Below are 18,277 nucleotides of genomic sequence, written 5' to 3'. Positions count from 1 at the left end.
AAGAAAAGAAAACACCATCAAAAAAGCTGAACTCAATGTTTAAGAGGTAATAAAAAAGACTAACCCTGCCTCCTAGCCACAGCAGCTGTTCATCCTTGAATGGTTTGGATTGAAAGTGGGCAGTCCTTCCTCATGCTCTGGAACTGCCAATCCCAAATTTCCTCTGACCTCAAAGGTCTGAGCCTTTCTTCCCTTCTCTTACACCTCTAGCAGCCTCTCCCGGAGGCTGTCTCTCAGTGAGCACATCCTTCAGCGCCGGCAGCCAGAACTCTACAACGTCAGCTGAAAACTCCAGCTGTAGCTAGAGCCCTCATGGAGCAGTCGCTCATAGCACTGCTCTTCCTTGTGTTGGGGTTTGGCACTGTGCATCTGTTACTGCCACCGTCTGCTGCTTTATTAGTGGGTTAGTTCGGACAGCCTCTGGCAGACTGTGCCTTGGCCTCTTCCCTTCCAAGCACTAAAGACTTACTTCACCATTGCATTCAGTCTGCAGTAGCTCTATGGAGCCATGAAGCATTTGGATAGAGCTTTTCCTCCTATGCTCACATGCCAGGCTCTAAAAGCAGAACAGGAGAGATGCTAGTGGGACAGATTCTGTCCAGCTACTTCCTGCCATCCTGGTGTGCCTTGATCAGAGCATTTTCTCCTAGACTTTGTTTTTTCTGTAACCAAGAAGTTCATCTTTGTTCCTCAAATTGTATTCCTACTTTTTTAGACTGATGTTCCCCTGGACAGGGCCCATGTTGCATGTGCCTTTAACCCTACAGTTTTTATATACACTCTTATTAAAAGTTTGAATGAATGAATGAATGAATGAATCTATAAAACCCTCTCAGGGACTTGTCAAAGCTTTCTGTTTACGTCTAATTATTATCATTGTTAGTCTCCCGAATACATGAGAATATCACATTTTTGTCTGTGTTAGCCATACAGTCTGGACGACAATATCCATTATTTGTGAGGGACCAATACACAAGATGTGAAGGTGATTATCATCTACAAATATTCCAAGGATGAAATGGAAAGATAACATTTTCTTTAGGTAGTAAAGTTTGAGCTGAACAATTAAAGATGAATAGAGTTTACACAGAGGAAAGCATTTTCAGATAGAAAGAAAAAGAGGAACCAATTTGGGGTGTAGGGACGAGCACAGCATATTAAGGATATTAGGGGCAGTGAAGACACACATTTAATCGTAATTAATGCTGGGGAGCAGAGAGAGGTACGGATAAAGAGCAAAGTGAAGCCAAAATATGTATGGACCTTTGGATGTTTCCCCCCTCCTCTTCCTTTCCACTCTCCTCATTATAAATCAGAGTCTGTGTCTCCTCCGCTCAAAAAACTTGATTGATTCACATTTTATTCAATGTAGAAACCAGCATCCTTGTCATAATCTTACAGTGAAGGCTTGGACTTTATCCTGTAAGCTTTGGGGAACTAACGGAAAGTTTGAACTGAGGAATGTCTAATAAACCAATATAGATAAGACAGTAGTAAGCCCTTCCCTTGCCCCTCCCCCTCTATTCTTCCTGAACTCGTCAAAAAATGTCAACATTAGATCAGATCAAAACGCTTCTATTCATTAAGCAGGTAAAGTGAATGTCTCAACATCCAGGAGTTTAACCAAGTGCCTGGTGCTGTCATGGCTAAGTTGTTTGAGTGCGGAGGGTGATGTCTAGCCATGCACTGCCTCTGAAAATGGAATCAAGACAGCCACAGTGTGAGCAACATATGCTGCTAGTTGGCTGCCTGGTTACCCTGACTGGGTCCATTAATATAAAGCATAAACAAAGCCTGGATGAATGGGGCTGGCCATTTTGTTGCAACATATGGTGGTGACGTCCCAGATATTTTTATCTTACTCCTACCCAGATGTTTAGCTCTCCTGACACTCAGCTTTATCTGGCAGGCAAGGTGGTAGAGAATGCCCTTGTGATTTGGGGAAAAGTGTGTTTTTTGTGTGTGTGTGTTGTTTTGGCCTCATCAGTACTTTGCAAAAATAGATGAGTGATCAATTAATAAGGCTTCTAAGGTATTTAAAGAAATTTTTATTTTATTTTTAAAAATATTTTATTTATTTATTTGACAGAGAGATAACAAGTAGGCAGAGAGACAGGCAGAGGGAGAGGAGGTAGGGAAGCAGGCTCCCTGCCGAACAGAGAGCCCAATGCGAGACTCAATCCCAAGACCCAGAGATCTTGACCTGAGCTGAAGGCAGAGGCTTAACTCACTGAGCCACCCAGGAGCCCTAAAGAAATTTTAAACAGACATTTTTTTTTTTTCAGACAAACCAATAAATCCCTATTAATTGATCATTCTCTTTCTTTTTTATATTCCTTTCTCTAAACCCTTCAAACTCAAGCAAAGTAAAACTTAGGTATTGAAAGGATCCCTTTTCCTGAAAATGTGCAGTTAAACTAAACATAATATTTTAGCCAAAATTGTTTGGGTTTGCTTGTCTTTCTCTTTAGTTACATGGTGCTGGCCATACAGATTTATTAGGCTCCCTGATGATTCTAAAGAACAACTTAGGTATGGAACCTATGGGTGCAGCAGAAAAGATAAGTTCAGGTCTGGTGTTCCTTCCCCAACTGACCGGCTCCTTAGGTTGTACTGACAATTGTAGACTACCAGTTCCTCTAAGATGCCCTTGGAGTTTTTTATTCTGATCCTTAGTCTTCACAAAATACCAGGCTGAAAGCCCTCCACCCAGTGAAGACCGTGCAGTTGTATGTCTTGCCACTTTTGGAGTCTTCCATGGAGAGGAAGGGATGCCCTGGCTTTGGATCTTTTGGCCTCATTGACAAGGTTAGCAGTTATACTCTATCAGAGAGCAGGAGAATAGAGCTTGCCTTCCCAGAAGTCCATCAAAGTTCTAGGGTAGCTGAGAAATAAGCAGTCTCCTAACAAGAAAGAGAATAGTGCTGAGTATAATAATAACATAGTGTATCTGTCTGAAGTATTCCATCCCAAGTTTCCTACGTGCCTTTCCAACATTCTAGCAACTAATCCCCAGTGGCAAGTGATGATTATCCACATTTTATAGGTGGGAAGCCACGATAGTACTGGGCAACATGGAGTACTGAGAGCCTAAGCAAATAATCATAATATTAGAGTTGATAGTTTTACTGAATTTCTGACTTCACTGGAGTCCTTGGGCTACTTTTCTTCTTTATGTGCATTCTCTGTTGGCAATTTTATCAATCTCATAAATTTACATATCATGAAGCTCTCTGTATGTGTGAGTGTGTGTGTGTGTGTGTTCCCATGCCTGCCTCTTCATTTCAGACCTCTGTCCTGTGGGGTACCTGCTGCTGTGAGGCAAACCTTGGCCAGAGAGCTTGTCACTATGAGTTCATCACCAAAGCTAGTGACTATATGATTTTTTTTTTCCATCTTCTAACTTCCTCTGTCTTTCCTTCCCCAAACCACCTAATTTTATAGGAAGTCAGGAAGATAAATTTAAGAACCCTTACCCTCTCTTACCCAAATTGTTGCTATGGACTCTGAAATACTCTCCTTGGCATTTTAATTCTCCTTCCAAACAATCTCCTCACCCCTGTGTCGTATCTGATATCACCATGACTCGCAGAACTTCTGCGTTCTCAACTCCTAAAACATGGTTGGTCAACTCCAAGTAAGGTTTTCCATTTCTGTCTTATTTATAATACACAAAAATACAATACATATCATATATAGGATATAAAACATTTAAAAACAGTGTAATGTCAAAACAGATTATATCCACAATTCAGCCTTTAAAAACATTTGAATTATAGCCAACTTTATGCCATTTATGTAGTAAGTGAAAAAGGAAGACACAGAAAAAATATGTATATTATAATCCCATTTTGGTGTTTGGTGTACTGTGAGTGTGTGTATTTGGAACATATGTAGTAAAGTGATTTAAATGATTACCTCCGTGTTATGACTTTTATTTTATTCATTGTGTTATCCTAAATTTTCTAGAAAGAGCACTTATTCATAACATAAAACAGAAACCATGAGCACCTGAATGACTCATTGCTTAAGTGTCTTGACTCTTGATCTCAGGTCAGGACTTGATCTCAGGGTCATGAGTTCAAGCCCCACATTGAGCGCCACATTGGGCATGAGGCCTACCTTAAAAAAAAAAAAAAAAAAATATATATATATATATATATATATATATATATATATATCCATTTAAGATGAAAAATAAATGAGTTTGTTGATTCTAGATTTAATATTTATGTGGGCCCTTTTATAGGTCTAAGAGAAGTATCTTAGGAAAATAATAACTGTACAATGCATTCTTGTTAATGGTTGCTTATTTTTTGAGCAGGTAGGAGGTCATCAGTCAAGGAATATTATGACAGAATTGTCAAGGAGAATATGTTTATCTATTGAGTGGCCTATATATATAGTAGCTATCTATACTCAACCCGAGTATAATAAGTAAAGGGATAAAAGTAATAAATCAAGGAGTTAAGCCAGAAATTAGGGGTTCATTTCTGAGAAACCATGGAGATAGCCATACATTACTTTGTAGGGAAAAGCCCAATTCATATTACAACCATAATGAAGAAATCTTTAGCCCTTGAGCAGGTTCTGTTACTTTTCTACAATTCCTACCTATTCCAAAATAACAGGGAGATTTCAGATGGAAATCTCCTGTCTTACCGGGATGTTGTTTTAGCACTATGCCAAGAAACAAAGGGAAAGATTAAAACATGTAAGATAGTTACTTTCTTTTTTCAAGGCACAACTTTGCTAAGGAAAAATTTTATTGAATCAAGTGCTTCGATGTGTGTCGCTAACCGTATATGTTGCGAGTGGTCAGTAGACATCGAGAGATTAGCATGGGCTGGAATAGTCAGAAGAAATTTCAAGCAGATGTTGGAAACTCTCCTGTGTCTTGAAAGACAGGTGTGTCAGTATAGAGGAAGTATTACTGGTAAGGTTAAACAAGGAGTATGCCAAGAAGGCTGAAATTGAATGGCATATGTGTATGGGTGAGTTAATAGGGGATCAGCCTGGGGTGCCTGGGTGGCTCAGTGGGTTAAAGCCTCTGCCTTCAGCTCAGGTCATGATCCCAGAGTCCTGGGATTGAGCCCCACATCCAGCTCTCTGCTCAGCAGGGACCCTGCTTCCCCCTCTCTCTCTGCCTGCCTCTCTGTCTACTTGTGATCTCTCTCTGTGTCAAATAAATAAATAAAATCATTAAAAAAAAATAGGGGATCAGCCTGACAGATTATTGACCTTTTGTTGGTAGAGTAAGCATTCTAAATGTCAGCTGATAATGCAAAGTCAAAACCTCTTGACTATCTGCCTGAAGTTTTATAGTGAGTTACTGGTAGAACCAGTGTTCACACATAGGTCAACTTGTTTTGGGGGGTGGGTGAAAATTAAGAAGACACGGTGACTTTTTCCATTCAAGATCTTGGCCATAGTTCTTTGGATCTGACCTTCAGGGCTCAATTGTAGCTGTTCTTCAGTACTTTGAGTTATCCTAGCATAGTGAGGGTGGGCCCAGCTCTCTGGAATAAGAAGGTCCTAAGCTGCAGGCCTACCTCTACAATTATTCAGCTGTGTAATATTGTCAAATGGGCATCTCATCCCCAAAACTCAGTTTCCCCATCTGTAAAGTGGGGACAAATATCTGATGGTGGTATTGCTATGTGTAGGAGAGGATGCACGTTAAGTACTTAATACAGTTCTTGGGACATTGTAGAGATTCAACATATGATAAATAATAAAATATTTTACCAGGTATATAATAATGTGAAGCCTTTTCACACCAAAGTTAAGGGGGGGGGGGAATGGAAGAGAGTTTTAAAAAGGAGAAGAAAAGTAAAATGTTGTAGAGATAAAAGAAGGAGAAAAGTATATAAGGAAAAATGCTACCCCATGCCTCACTGGGGGCTGTTTGCCTAGTGAAGAAGCACTAGAAAACCCCAAAACACCTTATAGTTGAGAATTCCTAATTGTTATTATTTAAAGGCACATTCCATGTTAATAAGAGAGAGAGAGAGAGAGAGAGAGAGGCAGAGGAGAGGGGGGAAAGGGTACGAGGGAGGGAGAGGGAGAGAAAGATTTGTGGCAGCTGAAGACAAGAATGGCAGTCATTGGGGCTCTAATTTGGAAAAAAAAAGAAAAAGCCTGAAGAAAGGTAAGAATTAATTCCTGTACTGGCCTACCAGTTATAGTCAGGGGCTCTCTTTTGCTATCACCAGAGAAGGAAGGGGCTCCCTTATACTTCAGGAGGACAATGGTACCCACCTAAGAGGAGTTACAGTTGGGTCCATCTGACCGTGTACATTTCGGCCTCCTTATTACCCACTGTGCCCACTGTAGCCTGTACTGTTGCTCAAAAGGTTGCAGATTATTGTAAATGACTCTTCACTGTTCTTCAAATTACACTGTTTTCCCTCAGAAAACTTTTTCTAGGACATTGATAATCCTTCACCAGCCTCCTCTCCCAGAGCCTTCCTATCTGTACACTTTCTTTCCTTCCGAGATTTCTTATCAGTGCCCCCCTACTGCACAGTGATTTTGTGCAAACCCCTCTGATGTGAAAACTGAGAAAAATCTTTCTGGAATCTTTTTGAAGCTTTGATTGATGTAAAGCACAATAAAAGCACAGCTGGAATTGGAGATACCAAGCTCTGCTTTTTAGCTCAGCATCGAAGAGAAGGGGGTATAGTAAGCTTTGTTTGGTCTTGAATGTAAAAGCAGAGGCAAAATGAAGCAGGGTGCCATTTGTAAAAATACTTTGGAACAATAATGGTGCTTTGAAACTAATGAGAATAATGTTTAGATTAATAGCTTAGGTCATATTTCATGTATTATATCTCACACAGGAGAAAAAGAGCAAAAGGAGAAAGTTGGCATACCCTTCAAAAATCTACACACATCACTAATCAAAGGACACCTTTTAATGTTCTTGCAAAAAATGCAATAAATGCTAGCTAAAATGTCCTACAATCATCCCAATTCTTCTACAAACTTTTACCATTATCTTTTAAATCTGGGGCCAAATTATTTCCTCCAAATATCTGTGTAGATAAAATTCTTAAACCTTTTTAAATGGAAAGGGTCATAGAGCACTTTGAGAAACTGAAGAAAGCCATATATCCTAATCTTTAGAAATTCACATACTGTTACACACACACACACACACACCTCTCTCTCTCTATATATATATTTTTTTTCCTTTTTTCCTTTTTTTAATGCTGGGTGTGGAGCCCAATCTGGGGAGCCCAACATGACCCTGAGATCAAGAGATCAAGAGCTGATTGCTTAACTGACTGAGCCACCAGGCACCCCACTCTATATATTTTTTGAACCTAATTCAAAGAGGTTCACAGATTCATGATGAATCCTTAGTTCAATGAATTCTAGATTAAGTACATATTCTAAAGCAAGTCAATGTCAAAGCAATTCAAATGTGAATGAAAATGAGTTTGCCTACCTCTTAGAATGGATTAATATTAAATAAATATGCTTAAGAGTTCACCACAACTAAATAAATGTTAGTAGCCACTCCTTTATTATTGTTATCAGCATCTGTGCTTAATACCATTTTTAAGAACCGAACAGAATTTTCAAGAACAGAATTTTGAGGAGCTAAAGAACTTTCAATTTCATGAAATAAAACCACTTATTTTTTTTTACAAGTATTCAGGACCATTTTTAACAGTTGTTTGCATGTTTTATTTTATGAGAAAAAAACCTAATTTGTAAAATTATATTCCAAATGAGCTTTTTAAATGAGCTTTTTAAAAATATCAACTTGCCAGATGTCAACAACTTTACAGTTTTTAAAGGTGTGCTGAAGGAAAAAAAAAGGCTTTTTTATAGCATGCTTATCATTATTGAAGAGAAATGTCTTTAATATAAACAAACAAAAAAACATTCACTCCTTCGGGGGGAAAAGCAAGCTTTTGAGATCTTGTTTTTTAAGATATTTTATTTATTTATTTGAGAGAGCAATAACAAGACATGGGAGCTTGAGTTGGGGGAGAGGGAGAAGCGGGCTCCCTGCTGAGCACAAAGCCTGACATAGGGCTCAATCCCAGGACTCTGGGATCATGATCTGAGCCCAAGGCAGCAGCTTAACTGGCTGAGCCACACCAATGCCGCAGCTTCTGAGATCTTTAGCTCAAAATGCTTTACAGTTCTTATTGCTGGAATTCCGTGTTCTTATGAAATGACCATCCTCAATAATAATAGGGTTGATAGTGAGAGCATTTCTGCAGCTGGTAGACATTCCATGTTGTTGGTTCTATGCCATAGAACCAACTATGCCATGTTGGTTTTAGGATTTTGCATTTCTGGCTGGGTATTAGAGTTACAGGGCTATCGATGTTAAGATGCTGCCTTATGTTGACTTTCATCTCCTGGAATTTCTTTATCTACTTCACTTGAGTACATTCCTTGTAGAACCTTTGACTATTGCCCAATAAACATTCAGGTACACTAGTCCACTTCATCCTTCTACAACCTGATTGTTGGTATCATGTATCACTATTGCCTGGGGTTGGAAAACTGTGACTAAGACCCACTAAGTCCCCATAGCTAGTACTTCAGGAGCCTAGGCTATCTTCTCCTTCTTTCTTCCACTATTGATCTTCTCATAATTCTGCTGGCAGCTGTGAAGACAAGTCTCATGACATTAAAAAACTGTGGAATTTCTAGGGGTCTCTGGTATTGTTACTGTCTGGCACTGGAACCCACCAGGGCCCACCTCCTCACTTCTTTTTTCAAGAACAATGCTCTACAATTTCTTCATCTCCTGTATTGTAATGGAACTTTCTTGGTCATTTATGGAATTTTAGTGCCCCCCCCCCAAAAAAAAGTCTTTCTTGGTGTCATTCTTGATGAATAAATCATATCACTTTTAACCACTTTGTTGTCTCCAAAATCTTCCTTGCAAAGACATTTGTTCTCTGCCATGGTACTTCCAATGTGAGCCTCCCAGACCATGATTCCCTGCACTGCTATCTTTGGTACTGGATTTGCTGTCTGGACACTGAAGACAGAGACTGACAGTGGGGCAAGGGGTGGTGACTGCTTGGTCTCATCCTAACCATTGGTCATGCACAGCAGCCAAATCTGGATGAGATGGTGACTGGGCCAATGATGGGGATGGCATAGCTTCTTAAAACTTTCTTCTGGGGCTTAAGTGGGTAGGAGAAGAATAAATGAAACAAGATGGGATTGGGAGGGAGACAAACCATAAGTGACTCTTAATCTCACAAAACAAACTTAGGGTTGCTGGGGGGAGGGGGTTTGGGAGAAGGGGCTGGGATTATGGACATTGGGGAGGGTATGTGCTTTGGTGAGTGCTGTGAAGTGTGTAAACCTGGTGATTCACAGACCTGTACCCCTGGGGATAAAAATATATGTTTATAAAAAAAATTAAAAAAATTATTATGGGAAAAAAAAAAAACTTTCTTCTGACTGAACAAAATCAGTCATTGCAAAAAGGAGGAAGGTGAAGTTAAGAGGAATGGAGTTGGGACCCGTGGGTGGTATAGTTGGTTAAATGTCTGACTCTTGGTTTTGGTTCAGGTCATGATCTCAGGGTTGTGAAATCAAGCCCAATGTCCCACTCCAAGCTCAGCAAGGAGTCTGCTAAAATTTCTCTTTTGCTTTGCCCCTCCCTGTGCTGTCTGACTCTCTCTCTCTCTCTCTCAAATAAATAAATAATTTAAAAAAATAAAAAAAAAAAGAGGAACGAAGTTGTCAAGAACCACAAAATGGGAGAGCAGGAAGGTGCTCTTAAAAATCACTTCCTCCAGGGACACCTGGATAGTTCAGTGGGTTAAGCCTCTGCCTTCGGCTCAGGTCATGATCTCAGAGTCTTGGGATGAAGCCCTATGTCATGTAGTTTTAGATGGTTGAATTCACCTATCCAAGGTCACTTGGTTATAAAGTTGCAGACTTCCTCTCGAGGTCCCATGCTTTGAGACAAAAGGGTATATACAGAACAGAAATAACTTTAGTTCTCAACTATAGATGTCTTTGGTCACAGCAACTTAGAAAACAGAGGAGGCACATTCAGCATCATGCTAATAACTTTCAAGCTCGTTTCCAAGAGGTAACCTTAGTAATTGTGCTGGTTTGACCTGCAGTACTTCTGCTCTAAAGAATACCTTCACAGTTGAGACAGTCCTTTCCACTCATTAGAGATTTAAATAAACGGAAGGTAGGTAGCTTGCTCATAGAACATCAACTCCTTGCTTCATGCCCTTCTTGAAAGGAATAAAAGCTCTTAATACTTATTTTAGCTTAACTACCTTTTCTTCCATTCTCAGACAGATTTTTTGTTGTTGTTACTCTTTCATCTCTGCTGACAGTGCCAAGACCATGGAAAAACACTCTCTGCATATAATGACTGACAGTAAATGACTAGGCTAAGACCTAGGAGTGCTGATCCTGTCATTTATTCAGCTGAATGACTTTATTCAAGTAACTTATTAGTTAGGGAAAAGGGATTTTCTGTTCATGAAAATCCAGAGATACAGAAGCAGGAAATGTGGTTCTCATTCTCCAGGTAAGAAATATGGATATATTTCCCTTGGAAACATTTCCTTCAATGCAACTATTTTGTATAAAGTACTTCCTCTCTAGCTAGATGAGAAATCTTACCATAATTCATAAATTATTTTATAAAATCATTATATTAAAGATCAGGGAGACCTGGGAGATGAGCTTTTCCAGGTAAATTCATTTTATAGATGAGGAAACTGAGACTCACTGAGGATGATTTTTCTGTGAAAGTCATCTAACATGTTGATGATATCAAGTTTATGAAAACCCTCTCGGCATATCAGGCCAACTCATCAATGTCACCAATCTTCCGTAATCAGAAATGGCTATGAAACTCTGATAAACAATTTGAGGGGTTTTAAGGGGCAAGGGGTAGGAGGTTGGGGGTACCAGGTGGTGGGTATTAGAGAGGACGCAATTTGCATGGAGCACTGGGCATAGTGCAAAACCAATGAATACTGTTACGCTGAAAAATAAATAAATAGATAGATAGATAGATAGATAGATAAATAAATAAAAAGAGATGGCCATGAATTAGATCAGGGAATCCACATTGTCTAATCTAAGCCTAAAAATATAACATCTTCTGGGCAGGAATATAACAGTAATTCAGAAATAGTCCATTTTCAAGAGACTTTATATACTCTTCCTGGGGCCTGATAGAGCCAGTGTTCATAGGACGCTTACCTGTATTTATTTGAAGTTTATTTTTTATGAGGGAACAATTTTTTGGAATGAAAACCTTTCCGATTCAGAAAACGATGCAACATATATCAGTGAAGTTTGACTCATCAAAACACATTTCTTAGATTTTTTTAAAAATCAGGTCATCTTCGAGAAAACAATAGAGACTACTGAGAATTTGTGATTCAACTTCCCTTTAAGAAATTAGTGAAGATTTTCTTCTTTTTATTTTCTTCATCCCATTTTTTTGGATCTTTCCAGTCTCCTTTCCTTCTTTCTATATTATTATGGATATTAAATTTTATTTATATGCTCCATAACTCTTTCTATACATAATCACTTTGTGCTACATACTGCTTTGTTTCTACTTAAATATTGCAGGTGACTGCAAATATAAATTCATAGTAGGTTTTACAAACACTCAAATAGAAATCAATTAACCAAGTAGACAAAAAGAAGTACATCCAAATAGCAGAAAGAAGGAAAAAACATTAACCAAAAGAATCATAATTGTTACTAGAAGTGGAACGAGATTTGAGTTAGAATACATCAGAAGCAACAAAGAGGAAGATCTTTCAAAAACTAAGTAAAAGCAGGAAATTCAAAACATTTCTTGTGTACGTCATGTTCATTCATTCGAAAAAGTATTTATTGGAAAACAGGTATGCACTAGGTGCTATTTTTAGTACTCAGGATACATCATGAGTAAAATCAATAAGATCCCTTCTTCTAAGAATCTACCATTGTAGAGCAAGGAGGTAGACAATAAATTACAAACTTCATAAATAAATAAATAAATAAAGTATATAGTATTTCAGATAATACATCCTAAAGGGAGAAAATGTGCCACAATTGCTGCAAACCTAATGCTCTAGGCAGGTTAAGCCTCCTTGAGAAGTTGACATTTGAATAATGGCTTGATTGGGAAGGAATGAGATAGCCATGTGGTTGGTGAGCAGAAGGGCCTCTCCAGTGGAGCAAATTGTCAGACCAAATTTCTGAAGATCTAAGAACTGAATACATCCTGGAGGGGAAAAAAAAGGGGCATGCCAAACAGAAAGGGGAAAGTTGTAATAGACAAGATCACTGAAGTAATCATAGCTCAAATTACAGAGGATGCGTCGGACTTGTTCTTTTTATCACTTGCACTAAACACAGTATCTGGTATAGAGTTAATGATCATTGCCCTCTAAAATATTGGACAAATAAACAAGTGGACGTATGAGTAAGATTTCATGGCATTTCCTATCATTTAAGTGGGAAGAGTGGGTGGGGTGGAGAGAGGCCTGTTGCCCAAAATGGCTAATTATCCATCTTTCTGTTTATTTATGCCTTAAATGATGTTGAACTGGCTTTGTTTAAAATATTTCTGATGTAAAAGAGAGATCAGGTAATGATTTAAGTCCAGTGTCATACATCATGAGGTAAAATAATTAGTGTCATTATTTCTGATCTGGTTGAGTTACTTCATGCTTATTTCATTTTCCTCTCCACTATTCCCATATGCCCCTCATGTTGTCACTCTCTTCCCTTCTATTCTACCATCTCACCCAGAGGTATTCTGAGCTTGTGAAAATGAAAATGTGTAGTAGTTCAAGAGTTTGGGGATAACAGCAGCAAGGTGGAAAGATCTGCACTGCCTACCACGGAACCGCTATAAAGATAAGAGCAAGGACACAGGCCAAATTTCCTCCAGTCATCAGAAATATGCCATTGCTTTCTACTAGTCTCAGTGTATCCTTGAAAGAATGTCCAAATGCCCCTGCTGGCCACATAGAGTCTGATCCATTTATGGGTTAATTTTTCTGCCATTAATTCATGAAGTAGCTTCTAGTTCGGTTGCTATAGCATCATGAAAAAAGAAGAGAACTGATTGGATTTTACTAGATTTCTTTGGATCTTAAATACTAATATGGCTTAATACCTCCACTATGTGTGTGTGTGTGTGTGTGTGTGTGTGTGTGTGTTTGTGTGCAAGCACACATGCATGTGAATGCACACACACACGGGTAGAGGAGACTTCATTGAATGTAATGTTTATGACCTTGGAGGTTTTGCACACTTTGGCAACTATTTCCCTTGATAACATTTGGACTGTCAATGTTATAATCCTTCCCTTCCGACTTCTACCTGCAAGAAAAAGCAAGGACCAAAATCTACCTGAAACATCTGTTTTCTAGGATGACTTCTTGGCATTTGTTATTATTAGATTAATGCTTGCTCATTGAAAGCACACACACATGCACACCATATAGAAAAAAATAAAATGTAAAATCCCCAAACCAAGTTCCCCATTCCTCAGAGGTTATCACTCTTAGCAGTTTAAAAGGAATTCTCTAAAAAATGTTCTATGCTTATTCAAATATAGTATACTTATAATTTTTAAAATACTACATTCAAACCATGCAGTGTAGGCTACATTTATTTGCTTGAAATCATCCCATGTTGTTATATATAGATCTTCCTCATTCTTTCTAATGATTATATAGTATTGCTTGGGTGGATTGCTGTAAGATATTTAGCTGGTCCTTTTTTGATGTTCTTTCTACTTTATCATTATTGTAAATGATACAGGAAATTCCTTTGCATACACATTTGTACACTGAAATCTATTTGATGATGATGGAAATCTATTGAAAGTGCTTTTAAAAGCACTTTATATTATTTCTTTAAAAATGAACTGTCTAGAAGGAATCTATAAGAAAAGAGCTGCAAAACATCCCTTATTTCATGCAATTCTAAAAGTACAGGTGCTTACTAAAAGGTGGAGCATGCTTAATTTATTTTTTTCACCTTGGAAAAGAGGCAAATTATAGTAAGCTAAAAGTATTTAAGGTTCTTTAATGTGCAGGGAAAAAAAAACCATGAAAATATTATTCCTTTTCATTTTTAAGTTTCATTTAGAGCCCTACCTTCATCAGAAGATCTTTGTCAGTTCATGTTCACTCAAGTACCAGTCTTGAAGGAAACAGTGAAGTGCTATATCCAGGTTTCTCAGAGCAGATGTGCCAAATTTTTGTGAAGGCCACTTAAATTTCATGGACCTTGCAAAGCTTAATTAAGATGATTTCCACTTCTCTGTATGACAGTGATATATTTTACCTTGTCGGGTTTGTAAAGCCCTCCGTAATCTAATGTTATTTTGCTAGTCAGATTTATCAGTGGTTTGCTGATAAATGTTTAACAACTGGCTCCCTTCCCCCATTGAAAGAAAATGGCAATAAACACTGTGAATATACACATGCATAAGTTTATTATAAATTCTACCAACGTAAGACATATGCAGCATGAAATTTATAATTATTAACACAGTATGCAACATCCTTTTTTCCAAATAGCTAATTGATTCTCCTTCAAAGCTCTGATTAATTTTAGCTGAACTCTTGCTTTCATAGCCAGTATTCACAATGCACATGAACATGGTTCCCACATTAATGTTGGTTACTATTTTAATTATGTTAACAAATAAGATAAAAGGGAAATAATGAAACAAAGGTACTGAAGTGATATCACTGAACACTGAGCACAGAGCTGGTAAGAGATGCGCAGAATCACACCATGGTATAGTATTTCTGTCATACATTACAATAGACAGGACAGTGGTAGGAAGTATCAAAATCATTAGGAAATGATGAGTTTTCAATATGTATTGTTTTTTAAATATAATTTACTTAATTATAACTTCATATAATTTAATTTTAATCATGGCAGTGTTCAATAGCTGACTCAAAAAGTTCTTAAAAGCCTGGTAATTGACTCTTATGAGCCTATGAAAGTGGTTCTAGCTCACTACCAGCTCTTATCTCATCAATTTGTACAGGGTAAAATCTACTACATTGGGAACTATCCTTCGATGCCCCTCAAGATTGTTAGAAAAGAGAATGTAAGCTTCCCTGAATGCAAAGACTGGATGGAGTTTGAATTTTTTGGTAAAATGAATCTAATCAGCTGAACTTTTTTTAAAGCAGAAGAAAAGATGACCTACTTTGCATAGATCTTGAGATTCTAGCAAGATTCTCTTATCCAAATGATTATTTTAGAGGATAGTCAAGTTGAAATCACTAGTGAAGTAGGACAATATTCTATGGGAAAATGTGTTGCCCCCTTCTAACAAGAAACCAACTTTGAACCTGACAGTGTGTGTTCAGAAAAAAATGATTCTTTGAGTTTCAAGTTATTTCAGATTTTTACATTTTTTGTTCGGGCTCAGGGAAATGTAAAATAAGGAACTCCTCCTCCAAAGAAATCAATATTTAAATAATGAGATCATTATAAGGTCACCTCCCGTTCTTTCATCCTGTGGTAGATTCAGTAACATCTCAGCAACACATCTTTGCTCATTAAATCCTGCTTCTTTATTTTCAGTCATTTTGGGGAGTGGCAAGGAGCCAAGGAACACCCTTTCTCCTCTGTGTCTTTGGAACACCCCATTTCTTCTTGTGAAGATTATATGGTATGTACTTTTAACTTCCTTTAGTTGCTCCCCATTTCACTTGCAAAAAAATGTTATACTTTTCTTCAACTAGATCTCCATCAAAGAACAAATTTATATAAGCCCATGCATACCCCTCGAAGTTGATGGGCAAAAGAAAATTTTACATTTGTACAAAGATTAAATGAAGTTTGTCTTTTTGGTCAAGTGAATCTAATAGGCTGAACCCTTTTAAAGTATAGGCAAAAGATGACCTACTTTGCCTAAATCTTGAAATTCTAGCAAAATTCTTTTATCTAAATGATTATGTATGTAAATACACTTATATTTAAATATTTAGTTTGAAAATGCAATGGAAATCAAATTTGCATTAACTAGGCAGAGTTTTATCTTAGAGATCAGGGAGAGTATCCACTACAGAGCTAGGACAATCACGGAAACAGTGGGCTTGCCTTGGTGTAGTGTGGTCTTACCTCGACAAGAAGGATGACTTTGCAGATTCTCCACAGCATTTTGCTTTTTATGTTTTCATTTAATAGTGTGACATCCTACGACAATTATCATTATTTTTGGTCCAATTTTCCCTCTGAAGCAGCTTTGACACAGATCAATGTATCTCAGTGTCATTTTTTATGGAGCTGCAACATCAAAACCTGACAGCTGGAAATCTTAATTGGTCCAGTGACAGAAAATATAATGACTGCTCACAGTGACTTATTTTATCTGACCTTGTGTTTAACTCAAAGGTAAATTTTCATCTCACCATTGGAAAAGAGAAAGTTGTGGGGTTGAGGAGTGGGGCAGGTGGCCCAGAGAAAGGCCCCTCTTTTGGAAAGAAATTGCTATGGGTTTGGGGGCTATTATGGAATTAGGGTTTAAATGCTGGTCTGCAGTAATGGATACCAAGGGTCTCCGTGCCTATTTGAACTGCCAACCTTTCTGCCGTGCCTGTCGTTACAAATGGCAGCAAACACGGAATGCAGCATGGAAGGTTGCCCATAAGCGACTGGCTGGAGGCCCCGTCACAAAGGCCACCAGACAGCTGTCAAACAGACTGGCATTTGATCGTTACTGACTTGGTCTGGAGCCCAGTGACTTTGACCCAGAGGCAAAAGGTTTCCTGTAATACCACCCAAATTGCCCAGTCCTCCTGGTCCTGGAGAGAGAGCTGTTTCTAGAATAAAGACACGAGATTTGTCCTACCAGGCCCAGCTATGAAACCAAATTTTCAAGGGTCCTATTGGCAGTTAAAGCTGGTGTATTAAGAAAGTATTAAATTCCCAACATCTTTACTTCACCTTGGATGAGGACATGGCATAAAGAGAGAGATAGCGTGACAGTGAAAAAAAAAAAAAAATGCTAGAGTTCTTTTAAAAAGACATCTCTGGGCTTTATTTGCAAAGCTTACCTAATTCACTAAGAAGTCACGAAAAGTGAAAAGTAGGTTGCATGTGTGAATGCTCGCTAACTGCAAATCTCCCTGAGAGTTGTAACTGATGGTAATGAAGATGAGAGTGATGATGATGGTGGTCGTGTTAGAGATGGTGAACTGGATGTTTTTCTTCTACAGACATATTATTAGCATGTTCTTACAATAAGAAAAGGTATCAAAGATACTGTTGGTCAAGGCTATAGTACTGAGTACTTAAAGGCATAGACTTTAAAATAAAGATCTGGCTTGGAATTCTGCCTCCAAAATTCATGAGCTGGTAAGCCACAGTTTCATCTATTAAAAAAAAAAAAACAAAAAAAACAATAAAACAAAAAATCCAAAAACCAAAAAAACAAAACAAAACAAAAAAACCTACTATAGGGAATTATTGAAAGGATTAGGTGAAATAAGGCATGAGAAGCAGTTAGTACATAGGCTCAACACATAATTGGTACTCGGTACTCAGCCTTCCAGCTTGCTTATGTTCCTTTCAATTCAATAAGGGCTGAGCTAGTGTGTTCCTCAATAACTCATTCACCAGTTGAGGCTAAGGAATGGCTCACTTAGCATGTTTCTCTGCCAGATGTATCTTTTTTTGTTAGTCTAGGTCTCCCAAGAAGCCAATACCAAAACTAGATTTTCTCAATATCAGAGTCTTTGAAAGCAAATGGAGACAGAATTGAGAGGAAGGCTGGGGGAAACCATCGGATCAGGCTGCACCTCTGATCCCAAGTGAAGGGGAGAGGGAAGGAAGACTGTATACAAGAATCCTAGATCACTGTGCAGAGTAAGGAAGCCTCAGTGAGGACTTTCAGGGGTTCCTCAAGACAGAGTCATTGGTGAAGACACAAACCTTATTTCGTGCAGGAAGATTTGTCGGTGCTCTTTCACCAAGGGAAAGTCAAAGTGAGAAAAGTAGTCAAAAGAGCCGCATGTTGAAATTCATTCAGATGGGTGCTGGCATTAGGACTCTGCGTTGCAGCAGCACTGGCTCTGCTTGATACCTGAGTCATGATTCAAAATGGAAATAGATTTGTTTTTTATCACATTTCCGGTGCAGCTAAACTCAGACCCACGTTTTCCTCTCCTGAGGTCTTTCTACTTCTGGAAGTGGAGATCATTCTCCATTTCCTCATTTTAGTAGGAGGCTTTTTGTGGGCCTATGGCACACTTCTCAGAAAGGCTTGCCAGAA

At 38.3% G+C, this 18,277-nt stretch overlaps 1 protein-coding gene across 6 annotated transcripts in view; it reads left to right on the top strand.

Moving 5' to 3' along the window:
• The window catches only part of LOC132008405 (leucine-rich repeat-containing protein 4C), a 1,212,627-nt gene that overhangs the window by 908,640 nt on the left and 285,710 nt on the right, over positions 1-18,277 (top strand). For 5 of the 6 annotated variants that reach the window (XR_009401630.1, XR_009401629.1, XM_059386947.1 and 2 more), the window contains one exon: positions 15,586-15,673. The gene's annotated coding sequence lies outside the window, so the exon portion shown is untranslated. Of the gene's footprint in view, positions 1-10,492; positions 10,541-15,585; positions 15,674-18,277 lie in introns of those variants that run through there. The other variant, XM_059386948.1, reaches the window with a different exon arrangement.

The sequence above is a fragment of the Mustela nigripes genome, unplaced genomic scaffold (genome assembly GCF_022355385.1).
Source record: "Mustela nigripes isolate SB6536 unplaced genomic scaffold, MUSNIG.SB6536 HiC_scaffold_148, whole genome shotgun sequence".
In the NCBI taxonomy this organism is placed as follows: Eukaryota; Metazoa; Chordata; class Mammalia; order Carnivora; family Mustelidae; genus Mustela; species Mustela nigripes.
This window is presented reverse-complemented; position numbering and strand designations above follow the sequence as displayed.